This window comes from Canis lupus, chromosome 11, assembly GCF_003254725.2.
Source record: "Canis lupus dingo isolate Sandy chromosome 11, ASM325472v2, whole genome shotgun sequence".
Taxonomy (NCBI): domain Eukaryota; kingdom Metazoa; phylum Chordata; class Mammalia; order Carnivora; family Canidae; genus Canis; species Canis lupus.
The window spans coordinates 29,330,507-29,345,187 of NC_064253.1; the positions used below are offsets into that span (position 1 = coordinate 29,330,507).

The following is a 14,681-nucleotide window of genomic DNA, read 5'->3' on the forward strand; positions in this document are numbered from 1 at the left end:
ATTAGCCTGGCAAAGAGAAGATTCCTGATCTGGGGCTCAGTGAACTGGTGGTAGAGTGATGGCTGTGCTCTGAATGGTGAACACTGGACCATTACAACCCAAGAAGTAGGAGGATCCATGAAGGACTCAGGAGTCTAATGGTGAGCATAGTATTCTGTCTAATTGTGAGGGTGTAAATCAACCCAGCAACAGAATTTCAGTGAAAATAAATTGTGTGTGCATGTGTGTGTGTGTGTGTGTGTGTGTATGTAATAAGGGAGGACCAGAGTCTTTTCACAAGCAAATATACAAATCCAACACATAAAATAGGAAGACTATCTTTATGAGAATCATTAGAAATATCTAGGGTGTTAGATTAATGATGAGAAATCTCATAAGAAAGGTTGCCATGAAGAACCACTTCATACCAGTCTATTTTATTTTATTTATTTTTTTTAAGAATTTTTTTTTTTAATTTATGATAGTCACACACACACACAGAGAGAGAGAGAGAGAGAGAGAGAGAGAGAGAGGCAGAGACATAGGCAGAGGAGAAGCAGGCTCCATGCACCAGGAGCCCGACGTGGGATTCGATCCCAGGTCTCCAGGATCGCGCCCTGGGCCAAAGGCAGGCGCTAAACCACTGCGCCACCCAGGGATCCCTACCAGTCTATTTTAAATTACATTTCATTATACTTTTTAACACTGGTTTTCTTTTTTCTCAAGATTTTATTTATTCATTCATGAGAGAGAGAGAGAGAGAGAGAGGCAGAGACACAGGCAGAGGGAGAAGCAGGCTCCATACAGGGAGCTTGACGTGGGATTCAACCCCAGGTCTCCAAAATCAGGCCCTGGACTGAAGGCAGCGCTAAACCGCTGAGCCACCCGGGCTGCCCATTTTATTATACTTTTTTTGTGATCAGTTCTGAACATATTGTGTCTCAGAAGGGATGGAAATACAATTTTCAAATATGAGAATTTCCCATAGGTATTTACTGAACTGTTTTAGTAAATGACTATTTTATAAGGTAATTATTTTATAATTATCCTATAGAAGGTGATTTTGAAAAAAATATCCTCTAGAGCCAGAAATAATCATAGAATTTTACAGCTGAAAGAGGTCTTGGGCAACATCTAATTAAACCTTCTCATTTCACAGATGAGGAAGTCTAGGTGCACAGTTGCCCAGTTATTTGATCAGGCTAAGGCAATAGTTAACTGCAGATTCAGAAGAATTAAGGCTTTTGACCTGGAGGATAATAATCATAAATTCATTTTATTAAAGGAACATTGAAAAAGTTCTTTCTTTTCCAGGCCCATGCCTATGCATCTCAGAACTCATTGAAGTTCATCTACTCTGAGATGCTCTCTCTGATCCCTTCAGGTCTTCCTTAAATGCTTCTACTAGGTCTTAAATGACATTTTATAATTATTTCTATTATCTGTATACTTATCTCTTTGCTCACTGTATTGAGAAACCAGAAGGTAGACCTGCTGTTTTTTCTGCTCGTAGTCCTTAGCATTTTGCATAAGCCTAGTATCCAATAGTACTGGGTAAAATTTGTGGAATGAGTTAAATGTTTCAAAATTTGGTCCATAATAATTTTGGTGTGTATTCAGTTAGGTAGAAGTAAAATATACAACTGTACCCATTATGTTAGTCTTTTGGACTATTGTTATTTCTGTTCCTCTTCTTTTCAGGCACATGGTGGAAATGTACTTCCTTGTACCCTTAAAATTAGTGTATCCCTGTTATTTGAGCACAAGTATCACATGTCACTTCCATGTAGAAGCCTTTAACAGGTGAGTATCAATTTGTTCTCCTCTCCCTCAAGCCCCAATGATCTTAGAGACTCTCTGAGTGAGGACAACATAAGCAGATTCCTTAGCCAACTTATTACTGACACACAGGTATGTGTATGACTGACAAACCTACATTTTATTTTCTAGTTTATTTATGTTTAAGTCACTGAGGCTTTAGAATTGTTACTGCAGTGTAACCTAGCATGTCCTCACTTTTTGTAATAGGATGAGATTTTGGGATCTCTGGGAGAGACTGAGCCCTTTTTTGTAGGCGAGACGAATATGAATCATTGGAGGCCAAAGGGTGGACTATGGGAGACAGCTTCTAAAATGAATCCCAAAAATCTTCCTCTCCCGGCGTTTACGTATTTGTGTAATTCCCTCTCCTTGAGTGTGGGTTAGATCCAGAAATGTACTTTTAACAAGAAGAATACTGCAAAAGTGATCATATATTGGCTATGAAATTGGAGTTTAAAATGTCTGTGGCTTCCTTCTTGCTTATCCTCTCTCACTCTCTCTTGTAGAATCCTTGGTCCAGGGAAAGCCAGGTGCCATGTGGTAAGGACCACTCAAAAGACCATCTGGTAAGGAATCAATGACTCTGACTTTTATCAAAGAGTACCTGAGATATGTCAACAGTCTATGAATGGGCTTGAAAGTGCAACTTGTTCTATTTAGGCCTTGAAATCACCTCAGTCTTGGCTGCTACCTTCATTTCAGCCTCATGAAAAAACTGAGCCTTCAGTACTCAGCTACACTACTTTGATTCATGACACACAGAAGCTAGGGGATAATAAAAATTTGGTATTTCAAACTTCTGTGTTTTGGTACAATTTGTTACAGAGCAATAAATGATGAACACAGTTCATATTTCCCTACTTAAATATACCACACCAATAGCGCAAACACATTTAACATTATGTCAGAGATGCCAGATGATAAGCATATCTAAAGTTTGAGTCAATGTTTTAATTATTTATTACAGCATTGGAATATAGCTATACTTTATTAGTGGATATATAAACTCAAAGCCATATAAGAATCAAATTCATAGTTGGGTCACCTGAATCAGTTAATTATATCAAAGATATGTTAGATATGAGCAAGGATTTCTTTTTTTTAATTTTTTTTTAAGATTTTTATTCATGATAGTCACAGAGAGAGAGAGAGGCAGAGACACAGGCAGAAGGAGAAGCAAGCTCCATGCACCGGGAACCCGACGTGGGATTCGATCCCGGGTCTCCAGGATCGCGCCCTGGGCCAAAGGCAGGCGCCAAACCGCTGCGCCACCCAGGGATCCCTGAGCAAGGATTTCTAAATCTAAATAAGATATAATTAGACATATAATAGTTATTAGTATTTAGGGTATTAGAAATATATATATTTTTATCTATTTGATTTTTATGGGTAACAAAAAACTTAATTTGTACATTAAGGAGAAACATGAGTTATATTAGACCATTTGCATGTTGCTCCAATATAAGCTAGCTTCTACTTAAATAGCTAACCCAATTCTTGTAGTGTTTCTAGAAAATTTATCAAAATATGATCAAAGGAGTGCAGGGACAGTGTGAGTCTAGGGCTTTCAGGCTATTTTGAATAATCTGAATTGAAAATAAGGGCATGACACCTATACTTTTCCCATAACGGTTCAATATCAGAAATCCAGGACAGTGTCTGTACAGTAAGTCAGAGTTAATGTTCAAGTCTATATAGCAAGAAGAAGAAACACCATAAGAAAAAAAAATACAAAGTATTTGGGAGAAAGCAAGAGTGCAGTGCTTGTATAAAAAAATAAACTTATATGCTGAAAAACCTTCCACTGGCAACCTTAAGACAATGCAGTACAGCTTGAGCCCCAAAGGAGGGACACTGCTTAGGTATTAGCCTAATAAACTTGAAAGACAGATATCCTATTTATGAAAAGGCTTTTCATAGGTGAGTACAATTGTTTCCACATGTTTGAAGTCTACCCTGTTTCAATCCCACCAGGAATTCCTAATGAATACTGCATTTTCTGTGGAAGCAACCATTCATAATTTCCCTTTCTTCTTGTTTGTTACTACAAAAGACTTAGTCTTGGGGGCTTTGATTAAGATGATGAGACAAAGAATAAAACAAACAGAAAGTCTGTTAAATGTCTGCCTGAAACCAGAGCTGCACCACTTAATATGAAAGCCTCTTCTAAACCAATAATGAAATAATCATCCTTTTTGCAAGACAGATAAGAAAATGAAGGCTAGATGTAGATTTGGGGAAACTAATTTATACTGGAGGAGGGAGAAAGAGAAAGGAGCAGCAACAGAAAATCAACAGTTAATGAATATCAGAGACTGCAGAGAAGTCACAAGATAAGCTGCAGCCTAGGTTCCTCCAGCTAGAACATGGCAATCACTTCTCTGAGAAGAGATGCTGATAACACCCCTCCTCTCCAACAGGCAATCATTTCGCATTTTATATTATTTGAAAAGAGCCTGATTATTTTTCTTGAATGAAACCAGATTGATTCACATTTACCTGTCAACAGAATGTTCCATTCCTGTTTTGCCTGTCTATTTAAAGGCATATGACCTGACTGAAATTCTATAGATAAACCTTTCGTTAGAGAGAAATAAATAATAATGGGTGAACAACTCATGGCTTTTATCATTTTTAATTTTTTGGTAGAGTGCCAAATTATTCTAAATTAAAATCCAAAGCCTGATAAATGTGACTGATTTGTGCAGTAATGGATTGAGGTCACAATATTGGCTTTATTCAAGATCAGATACAATCTTTAAAAACCATATCCAGAGAGGAAAGCCACACATAAAAATGATAATTATGTTATTTTAAGTGTAGTTTAAAAGGGGAACAATATAACATATAATCTTTTCTGGTAATTTATATAAACATTTAAGTATTCCTCTATCATGTAGGGACAGACAAGAGGGATGTGTAAAGATAAACAGGCAGAAAATAGCTCATCAATGGACTTAGATGGCTTTGATTTTATTTATCGAAGTTGGATGTTGAGATCCAGAGCCACAGTGGGACAGTGTTTCTAAAAGCATTTGTATAGTATTTCCCAAAGTTGTACATATATTGCCTATTATTGAAAGAGGAGAGGAAACAGAATGCTTCGTTGGATATCCCAAGATTTGGGTTCTGGTGTGGGATCCAGAGCTTATCAAATAGGTATTTTTAGTAAATCAATGAAACTTTTTTAGCTTTTGTTTTTTTATTCTATCAAATGAAAGAGTTAAATAATATTCTCAAGGATCAATTTAACCTCATGAACCCTATGCATCACAATCTTATTAGATAATATAATTTAGATAGAGTATCTACAAATGTGACTTTGTCTATATACATGTGCATGTGTATATACAGCTTTATCCACTAATCAGATCATTAAGATGACAATGTTATAGCATTCAAAGTTATGGAAACTTTACCCTAAGTCTGAGATAAATAAAAATAGATTACACTGAAGCTCAATTTCACAGTGTTATATTCAAGTATTTCACAAAGTTTAGTTTAAAATTCAGTTTTGCAAAGTGAATTAGAATACTCTGTGTGTGGTGTGCAATTGATGTTTTGGAACATGGAAGATGCTCTGGGTAATAGGAGCTTAGTGTCCATTATCAAAAGAATATCAAGTTTACACTAATTGAATACCAATATTCCTATGGAGGCAATGGAAAATCATTTTTCAAGGGAATTACATAAGAATTATGTTAGTCTCTGTTTCAGTATGTTTCTTACGCGGATTGATATTAAGATGAACTTTTATAGTTTTTGGATTTTTCATTAAAATATTGATTTTTTTTTGTCTCAAATCATCACACAACTTAAGATCTTTTTTTCCTGAATGGAGCATTTACATCCTTCAAAGAGCCTGTATAATCATTGTTTTTAGGTTTTCCTCGGTCATCAACATTATTTAAATGCCAAAACCCCCCAAAAAACCAAAAAGAAAAATAAAAACATGCACACAAAGATAATTTCAAAAAGTATACATGAACTGTAAATTTTTTTATGAACTGTAAATTTTTTACAGTACTGAAGAACTGAAACAGCTGTAGGCTGTCAAGGACAAAAAAAAGAACAATTAACTAAAAACCAGTACTGGAGATAGGGTTGTGGGTAAGACAGTTTCATCATGAACAATTAAGTGGAAATGTTCCATAAATGCTCATATTTAGAAAATATAAGAAAAATATTGTGAACATTCTGAAATTTCCTTTTATTAGCTAAATTATTTGGAGGAATGATATGAAAAAAGACTGTATAATTTGGGAGATAGTCCACTGGACTGTATGGTGGGGAGAGGCCAAGAATCTAGTCCATGTTTGGCCATTTGCTAGTAACGTGACTTTGAGTAAGGATTTAACATATCTGAACTTCCGTGCTCTCAGGTCAAAAATAAGATGATGATATGCCTTTAAGAATATATACATGGAAGTTTGTTGTAAAAAATCATATGCAATCCAAAAGTTGAATAATTGCTATTACTGACGTTTTAAGGATTCTTCCTGCTTCCCTGTGACACAAGTTAAAGTTATATTAAATAGTCATGGCCCCAGTCAGGTGTGAACTTTTGACACCACCCATCAATTCACCCATCATACATTGAACCAATCATTTGTCTCGCTTTTTTTCCTTTGTATATTTGTTCCTTGAATTCTACATATGAATGAAATCATGGTATTTGTCTTTCTCTGACTGACTTATTTCACTTAGCATTATACTCTCTAGCTCCATCCATGTCATTGCAATGGGAAGATTTCATTCTTTTTAACAGCTGAATAATATTTCATTATATATATACATGTATATGTCATCTCTTATTTATACAGTCATCAGCTAATGCTTCCATAGCTTGGCTATTGTAAATAATTCTGTAATAAACATAAGGGTGCACATATCCCTTTGAATTGCAATTACTGGATCATAGCGTAGTGCTATTTTTAACTTTCTGAGGAATCTCCACACTTTTTTCCACAGTGGCTGCCCCAGTTTGCGTTCCCACAAACAGTTAACAAGGGTTCCTTTGCCTCCACATGCTTACCAACACCTGTTGTTTCTTGTGTTGTTGAGTTTAGCCATTCTGATAGGTGTGAAGTGATATCTCATTGTAGTTTTGATTTGCATCTCCCTAATGATGAGTAATGATAAACATCTTTTCATGTGCTTGTTGGTGATCTGGAAGTCCTCTTTGGAGAAATATATTCGTCTTTGGCCCATTTTTAAACTGGATTATTTGTTTTTGGGTGTTGAATTGTATCAGTTCTTTATGTATTTTGGGTACTAACCCTTTTTTAGATATGTCATTTGCAAAAATCTTCTCCCATTTATCAGATTGACTTTTAGTTTTGATTGTTTCCTTTGCCATGCAGAAGCTTTTTATTTTGATGTAGTCTTAATAGTTTATTTTTGTTTTTGTTTCTCTGACCTCAGGAGACATATCTAGAAAGATGTTAGGTCTCATGTAAAAAAAAAATATTGCCTTTGCTCTCTTCTAAAATTTTTATGGTTTCAGATCTCACATTTAGATCCTTAATCCATTTCATTTATTTTTGTATATAGTGTAAGACAGTGGTCCAGTTTCATTCTTTTCCATGTTGCTGTCCAGTCTTCCCAACACTATTTTTGAAAAGACTTTTTTTTTTTCCAATTGCATATTCTTTCCTGTTTTGTTGAAGATTAACTGACCATATAATTGTGGTTTATTTCTGGATTTTTCCATTCGTTTTCATTGATCTATATTTATATTCCTGTGCCAATACCATACTGTTTTGATTACTACAGCTTTCTAATATAACTTGAAGTCTGGAATTGTGACACCTTTCAGCTTTGTTCTTTTTCAAGATTGTTTTCACTATTCAAGGTTCCATACAAGTTTTATGATTGTCTTACTTCTGTGAAAAATGCTGCTGGCATTTTGATACATATTGCATTAAATGTGCAGATTGCTTTGGGCAATGTAGACATTTTAACAATATTTGTTCTTCCAATCTATGAGCATAGAATGCCTTTCCATTTTTTGTGTAGTGTTCAATTTCTTTCATCAGTGTTTTAGAGTTTTCAGAGTACAGATCTTTAACCTCTTTGGTTAGGTTTATTCCTAGGTATCTTATTATTTTTGGTGCAATTGTAAATGAGAATATTTTCTCAATTTCTCTTTCTGCTGCTTCATTATTGGTGAATGGAAATGCAACAGACTTCTGTATATTGATTTTGTATCCTACAACTCTACTGAATTCATTTTTAAGTTCTTGTAGTTTTTTGGTAGTCTTTTAGGTTTTCTATATATAGTATTATGTCATCTGCAAAGGGTGGAAGTTTTACTTCTTCCTTACCAACTTGGATGCTTTCATTGTCTGATTGCTATGGCTAGGAGTTCCAGAATTATGTTGAATTAAAGTAGTAAAAGTGCACATCCTGGCCTTATTCCTGACCTTACAGGAAACATCTCAATTTTTCAACATTGAGTACGATTTTAGCTGAGTTTTTTATATGTGGCCTTTATTATGTTGAGGTATGATCCCTCTAACCTACTTTGTTGAGGGTTTTTATCATGAATGGATACTGTGCTTTGTCAAATATTTTCTCTGGTTCTTACCATTTCTCTTGTTAATGTAATGTATCATGTTGATTGAGCTAAGAATATTGAATCATCTTGGCAACTTAAGAGTAAATCCCACTTGATCATGGGGAATGGTTTTTTCAAGGTATTGTTGGATTAGATTTGATAATATTTTGTTGACAATCTCTGCAATTTGTTCATCAGGGATATATATATATATCTAGCTCTCTTTTTAAAGATATCTTTATCTGGTTTTGGAATCAAAATAATGCTAGCCTCAAAGAATGAATTTGCATATTTTCCTTTCTTTCTTTCTTTTTTTTTTTTTTGGAATAGTTTGAGAAGAATAGGTATTAGATCTTCTTTACATGTTTGGTAGAATTTGCCTGTGAAGCCATCTGATCTTGGACTTTTGTTTCTGGGAGTTTTCTGATTGCTGATTCAATTTCTTTGTTGGTTATTGGTCTGTTCAATTTAATTTTTCTGTTTGTTACTATTTCAGTTTTGGTAGTTTATATGTTTTAGGAATATATCCATTCTTCTAGGTTGCCCAGTTGGTTGGCATTTAGTTTTTCATAATATTTTTTCTTATTGTTGTTTATTTTTCTGTGGTGGTGTTATTTCTCCTCTCTCATTTGTGATTTTATTTATTTGAATCTTTTCTCACTTTTCCCTGATAAGCCTGACAAATCAGAGGTTTATCAATGTTATTGATTTTTTTTCAAAGACCCAGCTCCTGGTTTCATTGATTTGGTTTATTGGATTTTTGTTATTGTTTCTATATCATGTATTTCTGCTTCAATCTTTATTATTTCCTTCTTTCTGCTGATTTTAGATTTTGTTTGTTGTTCTTTTTGTAGCTCCTCTAAGTGTAAGGTTAGTTTATTTATTTATTTATTTATTTTTATTTGATATCTTTCTTGCTTCTTCAGATAGGCCCATATTGCTATATCCTTCCCTCTTAAGACTGCCTTTGCTGCATCCCAAAGGTTTTTGACTATTGTGTTTTTATTTTCATTGGTTTCCATGTACTTTTTAATTTCTTCTTTGATTTCCTGAGTGACCCAGTCATGACTTAGTGCATTAAGATTCATGCATTTATGGCCTATCCAGATATTTTTTCTTGTGGTTGGCTTCTAGTTTCATAATATTGTTGTCAGAAAAGATACATGGTATGATCTCGAACTTCTTGAATTTATTGAGTCTTGTATTGTGGGCTAATATGTGATCTATTCTGGAGAATGTTTCATGTGCACTTAAAAGTAATGTGTATTCTGTTATTTTAAAATGGAATGTTCTGAATATATCTATTAAATCCATCTGGCCCAGTGTGTCATTCATTCGTTGTTTTCTTGTTGATTTGCTGTTTAGATAATCTATCCATTGATGAAAGTGGGGTGTGAAAGTCCCTTACTATCATTTTGTATTATTATCAATTAGTTCCTCTGTGTCTGTTATTAACTGTTTTATGTATCTGGGTGCTCCGATGTTGGATGCATATTATTTACATATGTTATATCTTTTGGGGGGGATTAATCCCTTTATTATAATGCAGTGTCCTTCTTTATCTCTTGTTACAGTCTTTGTTTTATTTTATTTTATTTTATTTTTTTTCACAGCTTATGTTTTGAAGTGCTTTATCCAAAAGAACATGGAACAAACAAAACACAGACAAAGTTGCTCTGGCATATATCTCAGTTCGAAAGATCATTAATTTGAAAATAATACAGCAGAAACCAGTATGCCAATATGTCTTAACAAGTGAATATCAGAAAGCAAAGAAATTAACATAGCTAATGACTAAGAAAAAAACAAAGGGTTGTTTGTAAATAATAATTAATAAATATTAATATCATAATGGTAAATAGTATACATTAAAATGTTAATAGTAAAAAAATGACAAGAATAAAATATTACTAATATTGCTGATTTTCTGGAATACTAAATGGCATTCGTCTCCTAAGCATTTTTTTTTTTTGCAAGAATTAGCAATATTGAATACCTCAAGGATAAGAGAACACAACAAAAGTCAAACCACAGAAAGCAGTACTCTTGATGTTTAAGATCATCTCATCAGAACAGGCATGATTAGTCTCAGCAAAATCCAAATATGAAGTCCATCTGATAGAAGGAATATCAAATTAGAGAGGAGGGTGGAGACTCAACAGAGCAATTACCAATAGTCTTTGTTTTAAAGTCTAATTTGTCTGATATAAGTATTGCTACTCCGGCTTTCTTTCTTTCTTTCTTTCTTTCTTTCTTTCTTTCTTTCTTTCTTTCTTTCTTTCTTTCTTTCAGATTTTTATTTTTTTATCTATTTATTCATGAGAGACACACACAGAGAGAGGGAGACATAGGCAAAGAGAGAAGCAGGCTCCATGTAAGAAGCCTGATGTGGGACTTGATCCCAGATCCCGGGATCACACCCTGAGCCAAAGGCAGACACTCAACTGCTGAGCCACCCAGGTGTCCTTCCGGCTTTCTTTTGATATCCATTTGCATTATAGATGTTTCTCCATCCCCTCACTTTCAATATGCAGGTGACTTTAGGCATCTCTTGTAGGTGGCATATAGATGGGTCTTTTTTTTTTTTAATCCATTCTGTCACCCTATGTCTTGATTGGAGTGTTTAGTCCATTTATATTAAGAGTAATAATTGATATGTATTGATTTATTGTCATTTTATTATTTGTTCTGTGTCTGTTTTTGAAAATGTTCTCTTATCCTTTCTCTGTTTCAAGTTTTGCTGATTTTCTTTAGTGATATATTTGAATTTCTTTCTCTGTACTCTGCACTTATTAGTGGGTTTTATATATGGTTACCATTAGGTTTGTATTTAACCTTTTCTGTATCTAGCAGTCTATATTAAGTTGAAGGTCACAGAAGTTTGCACTCATTCTTTATTTCTCTCCTTCCTATATTTCAGGTACATGGTGTTTTATTTTATTTTATTTATTTTATTTTATTTTATTTTATTTTATTTATTTATTTTTATGATAGTCACAGAGAGAGAGAGAGGTGCAGAGACACAGGCAGAGGGAGAAGCAGGCTCCATGCACCGGGAGCCCGATGTGGGATTCGATCCTGGGTCTCCAGGATCACGCCCTGGGCCAAAGGCAGGCGCCAAACCGCTGTGCCACCCAGGGATCCTGGTGTTTTATTTTATATCCTTTTATTATGGGATTTCCTTGTTTCCTTGTCTGTTTTTTTTTTTTTTTTTTTACAGAAATATTCTTTTTACTGCTTCTGTGTTTTCAATCTCTATAATATCACTTTTGGTCTCTCTTTTCCATTCCATTAATATTTCTTGCAGGGCTAGTTTAGTAGTCATAAACTGCTTTAGTTTGTTTGTCTGGGAAATTATTCTTCTTTCTATCCTAAATGATAGCCTTGCTGAATAGAGTATTCTTGACTGCAGATTTTCCCCATTCAGCACTTTGAATATATCATGCCACTCTCTTTGGTTTGCAAAGTTTCTGTTGGAAAATTTCTTGCTAACCTGATGAATTTTCTCTTGTAAGTTACTCTCTTCTTTTGTCTTGCCCCCCTTATTATTATTTTTTTTTAATCATTGTATTTTGCCAATTTGATTATAATGTATCTTCATATGGGTTCACTTTTGGTTGATTTTGATAGGAGTCCTCTGTGCCTTCTGGATCTAGATATTTGGTTCCTTCCACAGATTAGGGAAGTTTTCAGCTATTATTTCTTCAAATAAATTTGCTGACCCCCCATTTTTTTCTCTTCTTCTTCTAATACTCTTATAATATGAATGTTTTTGTTTGATGGAGTCACTGAGTTCCCTCAGTCTATTCTTGTTTTGCATAATTGTTTTTGCTCTATTTTGTTCATTTTGATTACTTTCCATTAATATGTCTTCTAGGTTACAAATTTATTCTTCTGCTTTTCTATCTGCTGTTCATTTCATCAAATATGTTTCTCATTTCACTTATTGAGCCTTTTATCTCTGCTATGCTATCCCTTATCTCTGTGTTAAGGTCTCACTCATGTCTTCTACTCTTTTCTCAAGCCCAGCGAGTATCCTTATGATCATCGCTTTAAGTACTCTGTCAGGAACATTACTTATAGCTGTTTCATTTAGATCTCTGGCTGTGGCCTTGTCTTGTTCTTTCATTTGGGATGGATTTCTCTGTCTCTTCATTTTGTCTGCCTCTCTGTGTCTGTTTCCATGTTAAGAAAGTCAGTTATGTCTTCTGCTGTTGAAAGTAATGACTTTATGAAGAAGGGGCTCTTAAGTGCAGTGTCTCCTGTTCACCAGAAGCTGGCATTTCAAGCAAGTATCTTATATGTATTGTTTACCCCCTGCTGTTGTGTCTGAGTCACTTTTCTTTTCACTTTAGTAGTCTGTACTGCCTCCTTGCCTGTTGTGGGTTGTGGGCTGTGCTTACTCTGTGGTAGTAGTAGGTTCCAGGTAGGCCAGCTTCTGAGCAGGATGGCTGTGTTAGCAAAATTCATGTTGGGCTACTAGTCCTATGCTGGGTGCTATGTACCAGGGCAGCTTGAGGCATGAGGCTGGGTGTAGCACACACATGGCTTTAACAAAATTTGCCCTAAGCCCAGGGCCAAGGCTGACAGACTTGAAGTAGGTGAGTCCTCAGGAGAAATTGTGGGCACCCCTCCCTGCTGCTAGCAGATTAGGTAGTAAGTCTCTGTTCTTCCCTGCCTCTCACAGTTGGCTCTGTGTTTATGATGGGAGTTGGGGGAGGAAAATGGTGTCTACAGCTCCCTCATTTTTGGAAAAGTCCCCAAACACTCCAAAATCAGTAAGAACAGATGTCTTCCAGGTTGTCCTCCTGCACTGTGTAAACTGTCGTTTTATGTTGCCTGTCCATACAGGCTGCTGTTCCTTTAAGAGAAAGCACATAGTAATCACTGACCCTCCAGGCTCAGCCATTCCTGAGTCAGCTGACTTTTAAAGCTCCAGGCTCAAAGTCCTACTGTTTACGCCAACTCCTGGAATTTAGCCTCTCTGGTTTTCAAAGCTAAATGTCATGGGATTTAGTTTTCCTCATGTGAGCTCCCTAGTACTAGGGCCCATTTCTCTGCACATAGATCTCTTCCTCCTGTGGTCAGCCTCCCTATCTCTGAACTTCCTGAACTTTCAAATGCAGCCTCTGTATCTATATCTATCTATATCTATATCTATATCTATATCTATATCTATATCTATATCTATATCTATCTATCATCTATATCTATCTATCTATTTAGTTATCTATATTTAGTTGTGGAGTTTGTTCTGATAGTCTTTGGATTTTCTCCAGTTTATTGACTTGGATATGCATGACATCTAGTTGGAAACGTTGGATAGGGAGAGCTCAGGGTCCTCCTATTCTGCCTTTTTCCCAAGATCCTTTGAGAAGCTTATCTTTAATGCACCAATGTTGTGCTCATATTCACTTTCTTTTTTTCTTTCTTTTTTTCTTTAAGAGAATCGAGGGGGATCCCTGGGTGGCTCAGCGGTTTAGCGCCTGTCTTTGGGCCAGGGCTTGATTCTGGGGCCCCAGGATCAAGTCCCACATTGGGCTCCCGGTATGGAGCCTGTCTCTCCCTCTGCCTGTGTCTTTGCCTCTCTCTCTCTCTTTCTCTATCATAAATAAATAAAATATTTTTTAAAAAATAAGAGAATCGATGCTTCATAGCATCCAGATTTCTGATACTGAAATGTCTCAAGACCTAATTTAGGGAAAGAATAATTTCAACTAGATGTTTTGTAGTGAAAGAACACAGGAAGACTATGGGGATTTCTGACTTTGTACAAAGGAATAAAAGCATGTATTTAGGTTTGTTTATATTTTTAGTTAAAAATCTTGTTTTTCTTATATTTGGTTGAGTTCAGTTATTATTATAATTTCACTTAGATCTGTGGCTCTGTATTTTTTTCAATCCTCTGTAGTTTCTACTGGGTAATTTTTAGGTTATAAATATACACATGCAATCCACTATGTTGAAAATATATACCATAAAATCAAAGCAAGCTTGAAACATGAAGTTTGCTCATTCTTCTAACCTACTTTTAAATATTTGTTTAAAATTTCACTGTATAGCTCTCTTTAGTTTGTAGCCTTTTGTCAAATAGGTTTAATTTTTTAAATATATCTTTCTTTTATTCATTTTATAAACATGAAACCATTTAGAAATTAAAGATCCTTTAAGATAGATGAAGCTGTTGGTAGACACATGAGATGTAGAAGCATACTATTTTAACTTTTTCTTGCTTCGAATAAAGCTAGTCTTGAGAATTTTAACTTCTTTATAAATATTTTTAGTGACTTAACTTGGAATGCCTAAGATTTTGTACTTCAAT

The 14,681-nt window shown here is 35.0% G+C and overlaps 1 protein-coding gene across 36 annotated transcripts in view; it reads right to left on the bottom strand.

Moving 5' to 3' along the window:
* PTPRD (protein tyrosine phosphatase receptor type D) overlaps positions 1 to 14,681 on the bottom strand; it is a 2,185,700-nt gene that overhangs the window by 813,290 nt on the left and 1,357,729 nt on the right. The window lies entirely within an intron of this gene.